The sequence below is a fragment of the Miscanthus floridulus genome, chromosome 18 (genome assembly GCF_019320115.1).
Source record: "Miscanthus floridulus cultivar M001 chromosome 18, ASM1932011v1, whole genome shotgun sequence".
NCBI classification, from domain to species: Eukaryota; Viridiplantae; Streptophyta; class Magnoliopsida; order Poales; family Poaceae; genus Miscanthus; species Miscanthus floridulus.
The window spans coordinates 118796653-118810863 of NC_089597.1; the positions used below are offsets into that span (position 1 = coordinate 118796653).

At 43.6% G+C, this 14211-nt stretch overlaps 1 pseudogene; it reads right to left on the reverse strand.

The window, feature by feature from the left end:
- Positions 1–1485: 1485 nt before the first annotated feature.
- LOC136521793 (receptor-like protein EIX2) lies at positions 1486–4823 on the reverse strand (annotated as a pseudogene).
- Positions 4824–14211: the final 9388 nt, after the last annotated feature.

Below are 14211 nucleotides of genomic sequence, written 5' to 3' on the forward strand. Positions count from 1 at the left end.
AAATTACTTTTAAATTGTTATACTTTAAGTAGTTTTAATACTTAGAGCATCTTTAGCGGAATGAGAATATTAAGCCTCCTAGAAGAGGTTACTGGAGAAGCCTCAAAATAGTTTTTAGGTTTTGAGGAGATAGTAGTGCTTCTAGTAGAACCATAAAATTCCACCTTACGTACTCTTCGGGAAGTTTGTCTTTGTAAGAGTTTTACAAAGTCCCAAGTTTTGTAATCTAGTAACAGACTCTTTAGCAGGAGCTGCTAATCTTTGGCCGGATTGTAACCCTGATGTTGTAAACTTTTTAGTGGCTGCCGATCAGGTGTTAGCCTCAGTTTAATTGAAGCTTATTCCTGTCTCAAACAAGAAAAAACAAACTCCATGTAGTGTAGGGCCCGCCTGTCTGTTGCATCTCTTCCGTCGGTTTCTTCTTCAGTTCTTCCCCACAACACCCGCACCACTGAAGCTATCCCCTCCCGCACCGCCACCGGTTCTACACACGGCACCCTGCTCTTCTACCATCGCCGCTTCCCCTCCTCTTCTCCTCCGTCTCCGCTGCGTTGCTTACTCTTGCTTTACTCGCCAGCGTCGGATTCGGCCGCTCGGACCCTGGCACTGCTCGCCACCGCCCGAGAAGATCCCGGTGGTCGGCGGCGGTTGGCGCGAGAGGGACCGGAGGATCTCGCCGCGGCGTGGCGTGCGGTGGCCGCGGAGCCTAACGCGTCCAGGGAGACGCCGCTCGTCGCCGCGGCAGGTTCATCGAGGTCCACTACCTCCATTCTCTCCCTCTCTCAACTAGATTCTTCTCCACCGCCGGTCAGCTCGCCGCCGATCCGCCTCTGCGTGTCCGACAGTTGCATCACCGCCGTATTGAGGAGCTATCGGGCTCCCTCATCTTTGAGGTGGCGTTTGGATAATGGGTTATGCCTGGTGGGATAGGGAAATAGAGGTTGGTGGAATTTATTTCCCACGTTTGGTTCAAAGGATAGGGAAATAAAGAGAGATATGGAATGGGAAATTCCATCCGATCCAGAGGGGTGGGTTACCGTGGGTTATGGCTTCGGACGAACGGGACGCCCTCGTTGGTTGCCGTCTCGCCTAAGCAGCAGGCTTCCTTCCCCCCACTCCGTCGCCTTGCGGAACGAAACCAGCAGCAGCTCGACAGTGCGCGAGGTCGACGCTGATAGCCGCCGCCGCCGCCGCCGCCTCGATGCAGGCCACCAGACAGCCGGAGGCGCCGCTTTAGCAAAGAGGGGTGAGAGCATCTCCGACAGACTCTCCTACGTCCTTCCCTAAATAAAAGGCATATAGATTTTGATGAAAAACTACCCTTCAGTAGCTTTTCTAAATGGTCATCCAAATATAGCCATCTTTTACTAGATTTTTCGCTAGCAAAAAATAGAAGACGAGAATGGCTCTCTAGAGTGCGCATGAGATATAGAAAAGCCGGTGGAAAGTGAAAAGATATATAAAGCTGATTTTTATGCACAAATGACTCTCCAAATGGTAATTTAGAAAGTGAGATTTAGAAAGGCTCTTGGAGATGCGCCGAGGGGCTAGATTATGCGGGGCTGACAAGAAAAAATTCTCTTCATTGGGGGTGAGTCTGGAGGACTGCTGGAGCACCAAATTCCTCAAATTACAGTTTTTATTCTCATTGGGGATGAGGTAGGGGGGACTGCTGGAGATGCTCTTCGGGAAAAAAAATATGGCCAAAGATGTATATAGTAGAGATCACACCGATTTTCTTCAAATGATAAGTAGAAAAGAGAATGGATTGAGTAGCTCAAAGTTATCGCTTTGATAAACAAAATGTACATTTAAATTAACTGCACGAGTACTCCTATATGTAAACTTTTTCCAAACTAATGCTAATGACACATAATCATTATCGTTGTCTAATCAAGCTAGCTGCACAATTTGATAATTTTATTATATATAGAGGCAGCCTTGCTCTGTTGCTCATAAGTTGTTACACATGATAAACCTTGTCGTATACGCTATCAATCATCTGAAAGTAAGCATCCCTGAATTTTTCCTTGAACATCATGGTGCAAAACACCGTCCAAAGACCCATCACAAATCCCAAGCTCATACTGATGTAGAAAGATGATCCATCACATGTGGTGCCTTCATCTTCCTCATAACTATTTTTGCTTGCTTCATTCGTGGAGCAATTGTTGACAAGAGGAGGCCCACAAAGTCCAGGATTACCTATGTACATGTACTGGTCATTGAGTGTTTGCAGCTGTTTTCCTGAGGGGATCTGTCCCCGATAAATTATTGTAGGATAGGTTCAAGCAACTTAGAAAAGTGAGATCTGATAAACTTGAGGGGATTTCACCACTCAAACCATTGTAAGATAGGTCGAGAGATTCTAGTTCCCTTAAACCACCGATGCCATCTGGAATTGGTCCACTCAATTGGTTACCAGATAGGTTCAAACTTTGTAGTCCCTTGAGTAAGGATATTTCTTTTGAGATCTGCCCAATGAAACTGTTGCAGGACAGGTCAACTAGAGTTACTGCTGAACCCTCGAATTTCAAGGTATAGTGAAGCTCTTGATGTTTTGTAAACATTAATATGCTCTCCTGGAAAATAATTAAGTCCACCTGGAATAGCCATGGTTTTCAAGTCCACCAGAGACGAAGGTATGTTTCCCGATAAGTTGTTGTGTGCTAAATCCAAATATTTAAGAGACTCTAGCTTCATCAACTCCTTTGGAAGATGACCACAGAACACATTCGATCTTAGAATGAACACTCCTAGTTCTGGCAGTTTTCTCAGCTATCCATGTTGGCACACTTCCAGAGAATTTGTTAAATGACACATCTAGAAAGACTAATCGGTTAGCACTGCGAAGGTTATCAAGGAGCTCCCCAGACAAATGGTTATTCTTCAAGTCCAATACTTCCAACATAGAACCGAAGTGATTGAAAGAATAAGGATCAGATGCTGATGAGCCATTCTCCAAACATTGTGGAAAACCTCCCAGTTAGTTCATTATTTGATAGATCCAATTCTTTCAAGCTATACAGTTCACAAAAGTATGCTGGGATGTTGCCGGTGATATAGTTGTCAGAAATATACAATCTCTCTAGTTGAGTTGCTGTAACATATACTGGCAGCGTCCCTGACAAAGAATTGTTCGAGATATCTAATACTGATGCTGATTCTATTTCTAATTTTGCTGGTAAAGCCCCACTTATTTGATTGTTTGACAGGAACAAGCTGATGGCATTATGAAAAATAACCCAGAACCAGTCAGGCAAATGATCAATTATACTCGTGTTTGAAATATCAAGGTGAACTATCTCTGGAGTCCGTCTCAGCCATGCAGGAAATCGAGGCCCCAAGTCACATGATCTAAAAAACCCAATTGTTAATAATTGGAATGGAGGAACCCAATCTTCACCTAAACCCAATCTCAAAGAGTTGTCTTCAAGGTCCAAAGTATCCAAGTTCACCAGGCTTGCAAAATGTTCTTCGGAGAGCAAGCCACTGAGCTTATTTGAGCCAAGGTCCAGGTAAGTCAAGTTGCTAAGTGCTCCTATCCCAATAGGTACATGACCGACTAGCTCATTCGCAGATAGATCCAGGTAAACGAGACTCGACAAATTTCCTATCCAAACGGGTATCTCTCCAGTCAAATTTGCCCGGTAAAAGTTGAGCACACGCAGTTTACTCCATGAGCATTTTGGTAATCTTTCCATCAGTTTTGCTATGTCTCCATTTATATTGGTCTCCTCAAAGTTCAGTATCCGTAAATTACATAGACTTGCCAAGTTTCTGGGTATGTTGCCTGACAATATATGGTTCTGGCTTAAGTCTATGACTTCGAGAGAGGACATATTGCCTAATGCATCAGGAATAGGCCCAGACCATTCAGAATTTGAGAGATGAAGTTCCTTAAGGCTGGTGAGACCCCAGAACCAGTTGTACTGGACTGAAAAGTTAAATGAGTTTCTTGACAGATCAAGGATCTCAATATGGGTGAGGTTGGAATGGGTCAGGGTTTTTTCAACTCTGCTGCTAAACCTGCAGTCTGACAATCGAACAACTCGGAGAGCGGGAAGCATGTTGAGCCACCGAACCCAGTCCCTTGCGGAACTGAGGTCTACTCTGCTCATATCTAGATGCCTTAGCAGAGAAAGATGATGCAACCACGAGAGATCTGGCGTGTTCAGATCGTTATTGCTGATGTCGAAACATCGCAACTGGGAGAGATTTCCAATACGAGAAGGAATTTCCCCTTGGAAATTTGTGTTTGAGAAGTTAATATACCTCAAACTCCTTAGAGCCCCCATGAACAGCGGAATGCGTACTTGCTTGAAGTCGTTGTAGCTGAGGTCCAGGTACCTTAGATGCTTCAAAGAAACAATTGAGGAGGGTATCTCACCCGTCAACAAGCTCAATCGAGTATCCTGATTCATGCCGTGGGGGTGTGGGTTGCGCAGGTCGAGCTTGATGACATGTCCGGTCCTATTGTCACACTGGATTCCCCTCCATTGGCAACAAGCTCGACCACGCCATGACGAAAGGCGATGAGAAGGATCCGACAGGCTTGCCTTGAAGGTGAGGAGCGTGGTCCACTCACTTGTCATGCAGCTTCCGCCAGCTGCTCTTCGCTCTTGCTCATGGGTGGAAGAAGAACTGGATTGTGCATATTGTAAGACCAGGAGGACGAACACTATTATAGCAGCTCCTTGGAGCCGGGGACGAGCACCCATCATTTTCTTTGTTAATAAAATTTGACAGCCGTCTCTACAACCATATTCTCATAATAACTTAGATGTAGCATCTTATATACATCTTAAATAGGTGTGGATGCAGTGGCGTGTGGCCAACCTTGACTAGATTATCGGGTCCTCGATTTTTATGTGTATACTTGGAAATTTGGAATTGTTATTCATAACAAGACTCAGTCGCCCTTTTAATCTTGGCTTCGGTCGCGCATGTTACAATGGTTGCCTAATACATTTGACGGAGACTTGGCTAATCCATATGGACTATTTGATAAGTGGAAATTGTTGCAGAAACTACCGTACCTATGACCACTTCCGCCCGCAATACTAGCGGCTGCCGATCGGGTAGGGATCTTAGCAGCCGGACACAGGGAACAAGGCCATGTTTCTGGAACGTTCACGTTCTCGATTCAGAACATTTACGTTCTCATATTATGTTATAAAATATCATCTCAAGTTCCTCTTCCTGTTCTTCGTTTCTGTTCCTTTGTTGGAACATGGCTCCTAAGGTATAAGGATTGCAGATACCGATGCTTTGAAACACGCACGTCGCTAGCTGTTAGGATCTTTGGCTTTCTGTTTGTGACAGTCAAGAATTTTTTTTTTATTTTAACACTTTTTGTAAACTAATTTTAAATCTAACATTTTTTTTTCTTCAAAATTAACACTTTTGGCCGCGTCTATTGTCATGGCGCGGCGAAAAGCCTGTGCCGCGCCATGTATGGTGGCGCGTGAAGGGACCGTGACGCCTAAGAGGAGGGGGTGAATTAGGCAACTTAAAATTCTAACTCAACTATGCCCTCTTTTTCAACCTCTAGCAAAACCTATGCAAAAGATAATCTTTCTAGATGTGCAACTACGGTTTTGCTAGTGTGTTGCTATCTCTACCGCAAATGATGATAATATGATCAATGTAAATGCGGAAGCTTAAAGAGCAAGGTAGAGATATGCAAACTCCTGTCGACGACTCCGGTATTTTTACCGAGCTATCGAGAAGCGCGTAAGCTTCTCCCTAGTCCTCGTTGGAGTCCCTCGCAAGGAATCCCTCGCAAGGGCCAAGCTCTCGGTCGGGTCACTCCGTGGATAGCCTCGGGCCTTTCCCACGCGCAAGTGGGTCTCCGATGTGCCTCACGGCAAGCCTCTCCCGGATGCTCCCCGCCGTCTTCACTATCAAGCTTCCGGCCAAAACGCCGCGGGCCTTGTTCCCTCCGGTACACGGTGGTGGCCACATCACAACCGCGGTTGGTGTGATCTCGCAAGACTTCAAGCCCCTCCGATGTACAACACTTGTGCTCGCAAGCACGGGTGGCAAGAGGTATGCAAACCTCACTAAACACTAGGCAAACACCTAGAGCAAGCGCATAAGCGGTGGTCTAATCAACCTAAGCACTTCGCAAAGCACTTATGCTAATCACCTAATAAAACACTAAGCACTATGCTTGTGGAGATCACTAAAATGGTGTATCAACACCCTTGGTATGTTTTCTCAGTTCCACACTGCTCAAATGGCCAGTTGGGGGTTGTATTTATAAGCCCCACTGAGAAAGTAGCCGTTGGGGTCGAACTACCGCAATTCTGCTACTGACCGGACGCTGAATCGTCCTGACCGGACGCGTCCGGTCGTCCCAACCGTTGCAGCCGCGAACCACCGATCGGACGCTGCCAGCGTCCGATCACCTGCCACCGGACGCGTCCGGTCACAGTTTCGCGCGCCTGGAACCTCTCTGTACTCGATCGGACGCTGATGCCCTGCGTCCGGTCGGTTGCCGCCAGCGTCCGGTCCAGCGTCCGGTCGCCTCTACAAGCTCGTTTCTTCGCGATCTTGCGTACGGCTTGGTTCCAATCTTCATGCTTGGACTTGGCGGTCTTCTCTTGTGCTTCAAAGGTCTTGCTTGGTGTTGATCATCGAATCATCACATCGCCTTCGTCCAAGTTATGTTTTGCACCCTATTGAACTACAACACAAACACTTGCAAATTCATTAGTCCAATTTGGTTGTGTTAGTCATCAAACACCAAAATCCAAAGTAAATGGGTCAAGGGTCCATTTTCCTTACAATCTCCCCCTTTTTGGTGATTGATGCCAACACGACCAAAGCAAGCAAATAATAAGAATTTGAAAGTTAAAAGCTACCTACTTGCTAGGAGGCAATGCAAAGGGCAAGGTTATATGATACTAATTGATAGATACCAAGTGAAACTTTACTTAAAAGCTTGTCTTGCCCTTGCAAATGTCCCCATGTGATATTATGAATTTAAAGCCTAGCTTTCTAAAAAAAATCTCCCACTACTTAGACTAATTCATAATTCACTTTCCTCCCTTTCTCGGACCATTACCACTTGTAGACATCAACTTGATGCTTGCCTTTGGTCCTTCAAATTCTCCCCCTTTGGCGTCAAACACCGAAAAGGAAGACATTAGTAGCACAAAGAGAGGGTCAAATTTCATGATCCTTTGAGTAAAGAGTGAAATGGATCACAAAATTTGACTCTCACATTATATAGACTAAGCTCCCCCTAAATATATGCATACATAGGATAGAAAGCAAGGCATATGCATAATTAGCAATTTATTTTACTAGAGAGTTTAATCTATATAATGCATGGAGAAAGCATATAAATATGAAGTGAAATCAACATGATGAAGCCAATTGAAGAATGATGCTTAACTCCGGGGACTCCAATTTCCTTACAATGAGACTACTACACATGTGATAGGTATAAAAAATACCATTTGAACAAGTGTTAGTCTCAAAGCATCCAAGTTGTAGATAAAGCTCCCCCTAAATTTATGCACACAAGTATTGAATACTTGTAGAATTTGTGCACATTGATTTAAGTATCAAAATACCATTTGAAAGATGATATTTGGGAGAGATTATCTACAATTTGGACTTTGGCACATATTAGATAATTAATTGTAAAACAAGCTATGTGCCGTGCTCCTAAACAATTTTAAACCATGTAGGTTTGCTCCAAGGGTTGATAATGAAACTGAGCACGCCTACCATATGATATACCTATTGAAAGCATGACAAAAGATTAAAGCATGTAAATGCAAACATAAGCATGAAAAATAACTAGATGCTTTAAGAGTATATCAATTGAAAAACTAAACCAATTGAAAGACAAAGCCAATTGAAATGAATACTAATTGAAAGTAATGACATCTAGTTACCTAACATGGGAAGGAGAATTTGGGTCCATAGTATCCACTAACCCACTTGACAATAACTTTGTCCATCATGATGCACCCCATGAAATGCACCCATACTTTGCCAAGTCTCCAAATTTCCCGTAGACCGACGGACTTCTCACTTCCCTTTCGGGATTCAAACCTTCTTGGTGCTCTTCATGTTTAAAATGATTTCCTTTGGCACCCAAAAGCGTTTGACCCCATTGTTAGCTTGCTTGTTCACCTTGATGGCCACCACCTTGTCATTTTTCTTCTTCTTCAAGAGATAAGGTGTGGAGGCCTTCTTGTCCACCTTGTTGGTGTAGGTGTTGGAGAGCTTGCTTGTTTGCTCTTTCTCCTTCTTCTTTGCTCCTCCCCCATTCTTCACCTTGCACTCATAGGACTTGTGACCTTCCTTGTGGCACACGTAACAAACCACGGTTTGTCCTTCATCAAGCTTCTTCACTCCCTTGACGGTGTTATCTTGATGAAGTTGGGTTTGCTTCGTCTTGCCTTTCACTTGAGTCAAGTCCTTGGTTAGGCGAGCTACTTCTTGCTTGAGTTGCTCATTCTCCTTTGCAACCTCTTGTGTGCATGTATCTACAATAACTTTCTCAACACAAACTTGGTTGCACAAAGGTGAGTCTAAACATAAATCATTGCAAGAAGTAGAGGCATCCTTTTTAATGATAGAACTTTTCTTTTCAGATGCCTTGGTGAGGGTATTTTTGACGGCCTCAAGATTAGCAACTTTATTTGTTAGCTCATCACAATGTTTATACATGATTTCCATTTTAGCAAGCAAACTTTGATAATCATTTTGTGAGCTAGCTAACTTTTCTTTTAATTTTTCATTTTTCTTTTCAAGTTGCTTATCATTAATTGTGCATGCACTTGTTGTTGCACTAGCCTCAAGTTGCTCAATTTTAGTAGATAGTTCAACATTGAGATTTGCAAAGTTTTCATATTGTTCAAGCAAATTCTTGTATGCTTCTTGTGAACTACCTAGCTCTTCTTTTAAAGTTTTAAGCTTCTTTTGTTGACTAGTGCAAACTTTAGCATATTTAAGATTTTGTTGCACAATTGTATTGTAAGAAGGCAAATCATCATCACTATCACTCTCACTAGAGGATGAGCTTTCGTTACCTCGTGCCATAAGGCACACACGAGAAGAGCTTGATGATGAGTGCTTGTGACCTCGCCTCTTGTGATGGTTTTCTTCTTCACTTGAAGAATCATCCCATGACCTTATTGTTGTGAGGGCTTTGTTCTTACATGCCTTCTTCTTTGTCTTAGGCGTGGGCTTGTTTGGACAAACTTCCACAAAGTGCCCCAACTTATCGCATCCATAGCATCCCCTCTTTCTTTGCTCGTTTCTTTGATTAGTGAAAATGAGGTCTTGAATTTGGATGGGCACACCCTTGACATTGAGCCTTTGGATCATCTTCTCCACCTTGTTGATTAATTTGATTGATTCTTCATCAAGATCGGAGGTGGAGGAGGAAGATTGATCATCATCACTTGAATCTTCATCATCATCATCATCCTCATCTTTTTCTTCTTCACTTGAGGAGCTTGAGCATGAGCTTGACTCAACTTTCTTGCCCTTCATCTTTTTCTTCTTGCTACAAGCGAGAGCTTTGCCTTTGCTTGATGAAGAAGCTTCTTCTTGCCTCATCTTATGTGACATTTCAAATGCCACTAGCTTGCCAATGACAATGCTCGGGGTCATGGTGCTCAAGTTCTCCATGTTGTGAAGAATGGTGATGATGCTTGCATATTTCTTTTGTGGTAGAACGGAGATGATCTTCCTCACGATGTCGGCATCATCTAGCTTTAATAATCCTATTGAATGGAGCTCATTGATAATTAGATTCAATTGAGAATACATATCACGAACAAGCTCATCATCATTCATAGCAAATGAATCATAATTTTGCTTAGCTAGACAATGTTTTTGCTCACGGACATTACTTGTGCCATCATGGAGCTCTTGGAGTTTTAACCAAATTTCATGTGCCGTATTTAATGTGAACACTTGGTTAAACACATTCATGCTAAATGATTCAAACAAGCAATTCTTAGTTCTAGCATTAAAATGCATTTCTTTTTCGTCACTCTTTGTGGGCTTTTCGGGATTCTTAATGGGTTTCATCCCGTCACGAGTGACTCTCCATACATCTAAATCAACTGCCTCAAGGTGGCAAGTCATTCTTGCTTTATAGTAAAGGAAGTTAGTGCCATCAAATTGAGGAGGCCTAGCGGTATCCATCCCAACCACTCTATAATAGCGTCGGCTCAACGGCGGTTAAGCCAAAAGTCCAAATATGAGCCAACCGGCTTTGATACCAATTGAAGGGACCGTGATGCCTAAGAGGGGGGTGAATTAGGCAACTTAAAATTCTAACTCAACTATGCCCTCTTTTTCAACCTCTAGCAAAATCTATGCAAAAGATAATCTTTCTAGATGTGCAACTACGGTTTTGCTAGTGTGTTGCTATCTCTACCGCAAATGATGATAATATGATCAATGTAAATGCGGAAGCTTAAAGAGCAAGGTAGAGATATGCAAACTCCCGTCGACGACTCCGGTATTTTTACCGAGGTATCGAGAAGCGCGTAAGCTTCCCCCTAGTCCTCGTTGGAGCTCCTCGCAAGGAATCCCTCGCAAGGGCCAAGCTCCCGGTCGGGTCACTCCGTGGATAGCCTCGGGCCTTCCCCACGCGCAAGTGGGTCTCCGATGTGCCTCACGGTAAGCCTCTCCCGGATGCTCCCCGCCGTCTTCACTATCAAGCTTTCGGCCGAAACGCCGCGGACCTTGTTCCCTCCGGTACACGGTGGCGGCCACACCATAACCGCGGTTGGTGTGATCTCGCAAGACTTCAAGCCCCTCCGATGTACAACACTTGCGCTCGCAAGCACGGGGTGGCAAGAGGTATGCAAACCTCACTAAACACTAGGCAAACACCTAGAGCAAGCGCATAAGCGGTGATCTAATCAACCTAAGCATTTCACAAAGCACTTATGCTAATCACCTAATAAAACACTAAGCACTATGCATGTGGAGATCACTAAAATAGTGTATCAACACCCTTGGTATGTTTTCTCAGTTCTACACTGCTCAAATGGTCGGTTGGGGGTTGTATTTATAAGCCCCACTGAGAAAGTAGCCGTTGGGGTCGAACTACTGCAATTCTGCTACTGACCGGACGCTGAATCGTCCTGACCGGACGCGTCCGGTCGTCCCAACCGTTGCAGCCGCGAACCACCGATCGGACGCTGCCAGCGTCCGGTCGCCTGCCACCGGACGCGTCCGGTCACAGTTTCGCGCGCCTGGAACCTCTCTGTACTCGATCGGACGCTGATGCCCTACGTCCGGTCAGTTGCCGCCAGCGTCCGGTCCAGCGTCCGGTCGCCTCTACAAGCTCGTTTCTTCGCGATCTTGCGTACGGCTTGGTTCCAATCTTTATGCTTGGACTTGGCTTGATCTTTTGGGTCTTCTCTTGTGCTTCAAAGGTCTTGCTTGAGGTGTTGATCATCGAATCATCACATCGCCTTCGTCCAAGTTATGTTTTGCACCCTATTGAACTACAACACAAACACTTGCAAATTCATTAGTCCAATTTGGTTGTGTTGGTCATCAAACACCAAAATCCAAAGTAAATGGGCCAAGGGTCCATTTTCCTTACAACGCGGCGGGTGGATGACGTGGCGACTACCAGAAATGCTGACGTGGCGACTACCGGAAATGCTGACCGGTGACGTGGCAGGGCCTACCGCGCCACCGATCTTGGCGCGGCAGTGACGTGTCTTAATCGGTGGCGCGGCAGAGCCGAATAAAAGCGCTGTGGCCCAGTCCCGTCTGCCTGGCCGCCGCGCCTTCACGCCCGTCGCCCCGCCTGCCCGCCCGCCACTCCCAAGTGATGTCTCCCTCCCTCCCTTCCCTTCCATTTCCCAGCCGCCTCCCTCCCTCCTCGGCCTCGTTCAAGGTAATGACGCACTTTTTATTTTTGTTTAAATGGTGGATTAGAATATTATGAATGGGAGTTAAGGTTATGAGAAAAATTATGTTTGAGAATTATGGGCTACGGTTTGGAGGAAGATATTAGTTTGATTTTGTCAATGTTAAGGTTAATTATTTAGTTAGAAGTATGTTTATCATGTATATTTTTGTTGCTATAAGTGTTGGTTATATTATTTTAGTTGCAATACAAATTATTATATTTTACATTAATTTACGTTGTTTTGACTGTTGTTTAATTTGAACCATTTTATTAGATGGAAGACATGTTTCGAGAGCAGTTGTGGCGAAAACGGGGTCGTTCTAGAGAATTGTACCCCGACGAGTCTAGCAAAGATGCCCCCGTCCCTCCTGACCTCTTTGTCCCTAACTGTGATTGTGGTCGTCCGGCCGACGTGTTTCAATCGAGACATCTGGACATAGCGGCTCATTGTTTCTACACATGTAGTCGTTTTAATTTAAGTAATTATTTTTATATATTTTTTTCTTCATTTGTATTACTAGGTTACTAATATTTTGTTGGAATTTTATTGTGTAGGCCTATGAGAGGTGTTTTTTTAGTGGATCGACGGTGCGGACAAGTTTGACCCCAGGTACCTCCTTTTCGATGATTGGTGGAGAGGGCGACATCCACGAAAGCACTTCTAGCGATGGGTTCCACCTCCCCCTAACCCCCCTCCAATGACGGCAAAGAAGAAGCACTTAGCCACAGTTAGACGACTCGAGGAACCTCCTCTGTGCGATTACGGAAATCGAGCTGTGATAAACCCTGAGAATACGTTAGAGTCTGTTTGTCCAAACAAGCATAAAGTAAGTGCAAAATGTATGTGTTGAAATATTGAGCTATATGTGTTCATGTACTAATATCACCTTATTTAGGTGTTTTCAATGATGAAGTGTCATTCTAAGGAGTGGTTGTATGGTCCTAAGAACCAATAGCCGGAAGAACCTCCAAAGGCAAAGCAAAAGATGAAAAAAGTTAATTTACAAAGCACCTTCAGTCAAGTGTGAATGTGGTGTTAAATCTAACTACGATCTAGTTCCTTCGAAGCTTGGAATAGGCTATTATTGCGGCCATATGGTTGATTACGATGATGTTGGTTATTTTTGTGATAACCATTAAATCATATTTTGTTTCTTTTGCTAAGACATATAATATAATTTTTCGTTTGAACAGAGCACTAGAAAATGCAGGTGGAAATGTTATGATGGTCCAGCTAAGTTCTTGGATGAACTGAAGGGGAAGCAAGTAATTGCACGGAAGAGGAGATATGGACTTGACTACGTCAACCTATTCGTTAAACATCACAAAGACAAGATGCGTGAGTTTGTTAGACAGCGCGTTATTTGTAACCCGATCGATGTGTTTAACAAATGGGGATTGGAGAGACGGATGACGTTAGAGGAGGAGAAGGCAAAGAAGGAGGCAAAGGAGGAGACAAGAGTACACATACAGGTCTTGAATGAGCATGTTGTTGCATTATGTGCCAGTGAGTGCTTAAAAGCTTTTTTTCGTTGCCTGATTTTAAATGTAATATAATCGCGTTGCCACATGAACGAGGAGGAAGAGAACCGTTCTTGCCTCAGACCACAGATGAAGCGGATGTCGCTTACTACAGGCGAAAGGCAGATCAGGGCAATGCAGGTGAGCCTAGCCACAGCAACAGGGTTGTGGTTGAGGATTGGTACTCGGACGACGAGTTGCTTACTCAGTATGTTTCTGACTAAGGTTTTTTTATTGCGTCGTCTTTTATTTCCATGCTTCATTAATGATCAATATAGCTATGTACTAGAAATTTTATAGTGTGCCCTAGTCTTTCTAGTATCAAACCTTCCATTCAGTGTGAAATCACCATCAAACTTTATATTCAAACGGACATAAAGGTCGTTGAAGCTAGGAGATTCATCAAACCATTCCAATTGTTCTTCCATATCCTCAAACATACCATCTTCTCTCCTAACAATTTCTCCGTAAAAAACTCTAACACAACAATCCATCAGCAAAAGCATTTTAAGAAACTTCACCAAGTCGTCAAAATCGTCGTATGTAATGTCCATAGTAATATTAATACATATTCTAACTATAACTATACTAACTAATCTAATATTAACATCTATACAAGGCTAACTACAACAACTAATTAGACTAAATATAATGTATAACTAGATTCACTAATTGTACTAACTAAACTACCTAACTTTACTATCTATACTAATTTACTATATTACCTATACTAACTAAACTAACTTTACTAACTATACTTTACTAATTATACTAAC